We start from the raw sequence: 6,000 nt of genomic DNA, 5'->3' as shown, positions 1-6,000 counted from the left end.
CCCGTCCCGATCGCGGAGTGAGAGAGGGAGGAGGGATGCGCTGCCCCTGTCCCGATCCTGGACTGCGAGAGGGAGCAGGGATGCGCTGCCCCGGTTGCGATCCCAGGGAAAAGGGGAGATGCGCTGGCCGGTTGGGATCCCGGGGCAGGGAGGGAGGAAGGATGCGCTGCCCCAGTCGCGATCCCGGGAAGGGCAGGGATGCGCTATCCCTGCCCGTGCCCCGACAGGGATGCGCTGCCCCGATCCTCGCCACGGGGAAGGGAGGGAGGGATGCGCTGGCCCGAGCGCGGGGGGATGCGGGGACAGCGTGGGAGCCGCCGGGACGGGGGACGGGACAGCACACGGGTCCAGGGCCGGCCGGCAAGAAGGACCTGCTGGGAGCGTGATGCTGCCGGGAGCGTGGGACGCACACACACGCACAGGACCGGGGGAAACATCCCAAAACCCAGCTCAGCAAGGAGCGGGTCCAGGGCTGAGGGTGCCAGGAATGTGCAGGCTCGGCAGGCAGGCAGGGCGGACACTAGTGCCTATTCAAGACCAGGCACAGGCGCCTATTGTTCGGGGGGCCCCGCATGAATGTTTGCAGTTTTAATTGCAAAAACATTTGCTAATTCCGCTCAGGAATGAATTTGGGCTCATTTGTTGTCTGGCTATTAATAGCTGGGGGGATGAGGAGGGGGACAGCAGCCGGTGGGCTCGCGTTGTCCTCCCCCCTCCGCCCAGATGGCAGGAGGAGAAGACGGGGTGGAGTGGGGTTAGGCTGACAACCAGCCTGCAGCTGAGTACCAAAATACACGGGCTGAGCATGTACACACTCACCAGTCACTGTTTTGGGTCAACTCGAGGCTGAAGTGAATGGAAATATTTCAAACAGTTTATCTAAGGACAAAAAACAATCCTCCAGCGACTCCAGAGAACTTGCAGAGTTGCTTTGGGCCTCAAAGAAAGTGAGATTTGGGCGCTCTTTACCCAATCAGTCAGCGGAGGGGTGCGAAGATGACTCTGACACTCATTCCCAACAAGGAGAGGGTTGTCACGCGCTCCAGGCTCTGGTGTTCGCTTGCTTTGCTGCGGTTTGGAGCAGAAACAGCTTCAGCAGGAGAAATGGGGATTGCCTGATCCCGGAGCATCACACGGTCTGCCCGGTGCTAACTCTGGATTCAGCTGCTCCCTTCAAATGGGAAAAACCACAGACTTAACACGACTTTCCCTCACAGCGGGGCTGCAGGGTAGAAAGGTGCCTCATTTCCTTCCTGTGTTACTTGAGCAGAGCCTGAGTGTCCTGTTGAACCTGGCCTAAAAGATAGGGAGACTGGAAACAAACTCCAGATATTTCTGCCTTTCTTCAGACAGACAATAGTTGCTAAAAGCAGCCAAACACCACTGGTTTCACACCCCTGCCTGAGAACATTCACCTGGTGAGTGAACCCAAGTGGCACCAGGCTTTGCTTTCCATTAAATTTAAAAAGTGCCTCATCCTGGGTTGATTTCCAGTAGTGTTTACATGTGGGGTCATAAGCCCAGAAGATTGGGCAGAGTGAGGTTGAGAACAAAAAGGTTTCTTCCACCACGCCTGACTTGAGGGACTGGGGGCACCCCACTAAAATAGGGCTGTGCTGTCAGCAGTACTTAAAATTAGACTTGTACTGAAGCCTGCAGGGCTGGTGCTGGATGGTGGGATGGGAGTGTGACTGGAAGGATGTGTTTATGCCAACCGATTACTTGGGGGAGAAAAAACAAAAAGGCATGAAAAGAAGGAGACAAAGCTCACAAGATGCTGAGATCCCAAGGTCTGACCTGCTCTAGACTCCAAGGTGCTGCTTTGACTCCCAAGTGCTGTGAGCTAGGGTTGCCTCCTGCTGTGTGTTACTGCCAGAACAGCCCCTGTTCTTGATCATGGCCTTAAAACATTGCCAGGAAACGGGAGCCAGTGAAGCATGGAGCATTCAGTGCATTCCCAGCTCTAGGCACCAAAAGCATCTAAAGATTCTGCACATCAGGGAAATGCCATGGTCATAATTAAAGCAGTGGAAGCTCTTGGCGGCACTGATGGAGAGTGAGGCTTACGACTGACATCAGTTCTGCCTCGAGGTCTCTCCTTGCCAGCTTCCCTGTGGAAACAAATATTTGGATTTTAGAGGATTTCACGTGCTGGGCTGAGAGCAGAGCTGTGGAGACCCTCCCAAAACTCTCGAGTATTTCCTGTTGAAAATAGAACATGCTGATAGCTCGCAGTCCTTGATGGGGAGATACGGGCAAGTCCCAGGCACATTTCAGTTTTAAAGCTCATTACATTCAAATCTCCTTTTTGATTTAATTCTGAGGGCTTGGTAATAGGTTGGATTTCGCAAAAGGCTTTTTAAAATCTATGGAGTAGAAGTTCTAATTTCCTTTTTTTTTTTTCTTTTAATATATGAAGTCCATCTGTCCCAGCCACCAACAACTGTTGTGAGTCAGCTGTCAGTGCCAAAAACCACTCGGTGGAAATGTTGACTCTCTTGCAGTGATGATAAGTTGCTTGTTGGTATTTTCTGGTGGGAAGTATTTGCAGTATCGCTTTCTTTTCAACAGGCAATAAAAAACCGGGACAAACAGCTTTGAGAGCCCTGCCAAAATCAGATGCTTAATAACATCTTCCAAAAAATTCCTAGGAAGGGCTTGGTGTTCCTTTTTGGGTAAGCAGGATCTGGCATCGCCACCAAAGAGTGGTTGGATGCACATCTCCTTTACAGCTGTTGACAAAGAACATGACACCAGCACATTCCCTCTTGCCCCGAATACTTCTGAGAATTTCTTGGTTGCTGAAACAGGAGGAGATTCAAAGAGTAAAATGTGTTTGCTTTAGTCTGTGGACTGAGATGTTGCTCTGCTTTGTGAGCTTGGGTTCTTTCAGTGTTTATTTTCCCTGTACAAGTTGAATTCTGGGTCTCTTGGCCTGCTGCAGTTGTTTTTCAATTATCTGTCCACACACTGAGGATTTGCACCAGGGACATGCTTGGAGTTGCCAAAAAATCACCTAAACAAGTAAATAAAGCGGAATGAGCTGCTGCATTTATCTCCACAAACAAGGACAAAAGCTGTGGGTGGCCTCCTGTCAGTTTGCCCCTAACTTTAGCCATCTCCAAAGGGCAAAGCAACGATCAGCCCCCACTCGCTCCTGCTTTCCTTGCAGCATGCTTGGATTATTAGTTCAGTTTCTCTTGCAAATTGGGCTGGCTGCTTGCTCATCCTCTGCCATGAGTGTTTGTGTGTTGAAGCAGAACTGGCCTCCCAGTTGTATATTTAGAGCTAATGCTTCACAGTTGATTGCATCAAGCCCTGATGATCCCGAGAAGGTTCGTGAACTCCTTACGGAGCCAGCCTGAAGTGGTGGGAGGGAGTTAGCAAAGGCAAAGATTTCCACAGGCCAGCAGGATCCTGAGTCCTCAAGAGTCCTTGTCTGCACAACACAAGCTTGTGTTGCCAACATGCCCCTCAACAAGATAAAACCGCTGCTCTGTGCAAAAGGAGCTGGTGGCCTGCTTGGAAACTGCTGTTTATGTGAAAAGAGATGAGTTCCCGATATAAAATTAATTAGGATAATTACATTCTCAATCTGGCTTCTGTATCGACTGGAATTTGAACTGCAGCATCTTCTCCCGATTGATAAGGGCTGGTTGCCTTCCCTCAGAACCCCCAGGGAGTATCGTGTTTTTATGAGACAGGATCAAAACCCAGCTCAAACAGCACATCAGTTCTGTGTGGTGGAGGAGTTAAGGGTGTGTGCAACAAACCCCAGTCCCTGGCTGAGTCAGGACATGGCCTCAGAACCAGCTAATGGCTTTAATTGCACTAATGAATGTTCTGGACACAGCCTGAAATTTCCCCCAGAGGGCCTGGATTGCTGTTTGGGTGCAGTTCTGGCAACAGCTGTGCTTGGGGCAGAGGAAATACCTGCTGGGTCACAGTGCTCCAACTCCCTGCTGGAAACCAGAGGTTTCACTTTCAGAAGAATAAATAATAACATAAAAACTGGACTTATTTTTGGCTGGAAGGCTCAGGTCTCTGTTTGCTTGTGACCCTTCAGAGCACCAACATCCACAGGAATAACCTGAGGGGAGGGGTGTTGTTTGGAGAGTTTCAATTCTTTTTTTTCTGTGGGGACTTACCAAAATATACCTGTGAGGAACAGGACAGTGAGGAGTTCATGGACTCCATCCCGTGGGCTTCACCAGAACACTGGTCTCAGGGATAATCAACTCCTCCCAAACTCCTGCTTCTCATTTCAGAGGTCAGGCAGCTTCCTTGGGGGATAAACGTTGAGAGAGGTGTATTTTAAAGATGTTTCCTGCTCAGGCACAGCCAGCTGAGGTCCTGGTGTCACTTTGATGGCCTTGCTGCCACTCTAAGGAAGCTTTGTGTGACTCCTGGGCAGGACTTCAGCTGTCCAACACAGGGAGGGCAGCACCAAGACAGCTGCAAACGGAGCTGGAGTCCTGTTCTTCAGAGCAGCATCCTCAGCCAGGCCTTCAAATGTCTTAGAATAAAACCCCAACATGCAAAAAGTGAGGTTTGGAGAGGGAGTTCCTCTGCAGTTCCTCAGTGTCTTGTCAAAGGCGCTTCTCTGCTGCGTTGGGGATTGGAGGAAATTGCTTTAGGTGCATGTTCCAAACCAGAAAACAGGCAGGAGAAAGAGCAGCAGAGGCAGGAGCAAAATTTATAAATGGGAGTTGACAAAAAAAACCCCAAAACCAAACCAAAACAAACCCCCCCCCAAAAAAAAAAAACCCCAAATATCTCAGAAATTTCTCCAGCTCCTGAGAGCGCAGTTGGGTCAGGTTCCCATGAGCTCACCTGTAAAATGCTGAGACCTGTCAGATGAGAGTCCAGTCAGCTCTGGGCTGGCACTGACTAATCAGAAGGAAACTAAGCCACATACGTGTTGTAACCTGACAGCCCACAGGTACTTCAGATAAGCTTGAAAAATTAATGGGAATCGTTCTGTCAGGCAAGAATTGCTTGTCGGCATAAATAATCCCAGGTATTGGGTTCTGTGGTGCCCCTCATTGGCTGGAGCACAGGGTTTAAGACTCAGTCACAAGGGGAAATGAAGGTTTTTCAGAGCACCAGTAGATGAAGTAGATGAAATTAAATTGTGTTCAGATAATGCTCAAGATTTTCTTTTTTTTTTTTTTTTTTTAAGTCATAAATCCCAGGGATTTCAGAGTTAAAGCCAGAACACGCTCGAACCTACTCCCTTCAATGTACCTGATTATTACAACACAAATGTGAGATCAGTGGGGTTTTTAAGAGTCCTCCTAATTCGTTTGGGCACAGCTGGCTCATTTGAAGACACTGAGCTCTAAAACTGCAGCGTGCCAGGGACTTACTGTATCTTTGGCATGTGGCTAAAAGGCAGCAGTGGTCCATGTTCAGCAGTATTTCACGATTTTTAATCACGCTATTAAAAATATATTTCGGTGGCCTAGGTAAGATTTTCTGCTGAGCTGGAGAAATCCACTGAAATCTAAGGGGATTTGTTCCTATTACTAGGCTGGGTTTCTAATGCCCGTGACCTCTTCTGAAAATCCCTGCCTTAATAAACTTTGGGCAATTTCTTACATAAGTGGCCAGTGTTTGACAGAGAGGATGTAAATTAGGACACTTTTGGGCTCTGTTTTGAAGGGTGGGAGTGAAATACTTCTAAAATTTCAGGTCTGTTGAAAGCACCAGACTTCCCTGCTCACTCCCCTTGAGACATCTAATTAAGCTGCCATTTTTGACACTCTTGCCCAGTACGTCTCAGGATGTACAACCATGAGGTTGGTTCAGTGGTTGCTGAAGGAGCCCATAAAACCTCACATATCCAAAGGAAGTTGGGAGTTGTGTTTCATTAACGACATGGAATAAGGCTGGCAAGCAAGGTCATGGAGGAGAGCTCTTTTGAGAGCCAGGCTTACCTTTCAACAGAGAAACAGAGCTCTGCACATCAGTCCTGCTTTTTGTTCCCAGTGGAAAGGT

At 48.9% G+C, this 6,000-nt stretch overlaps 1 protein-coding gene across 1 annotated transcript in view; it reads left to right on the top strand.

Annotated features, from left to right (window-relative positions):
- Positions 1-6,000, top strand: part of JAM3 (junctional adhesion molecule 3) — a 31,709-nt gene that overhangs the window by 326 nt on the left and 25,383 nt on the right. The gene's annotated exons all lie outside the window — the stretch shown is intronic.

This window comes from Corvus kubaryi, unplaced genomic scaffold (assembly GCF_017639235.1).
Source record: "Corvus kubaryi isolate FWS band 111438036 unplaced genomic scaffold, C.kubaryi_AGA036_p1.0 37367, whole genome shotgun sequence".
NCBI classification, from domain to species: domain Eukaryota; kingdom Metazoa; phylum Chordata; class Aves; order Passeriformes; family Corvidae; genus Corvus; species Corvus kubaryi.
This window is presented reverse-complemented; position numbering and strand designations above follow the sequence as displayed.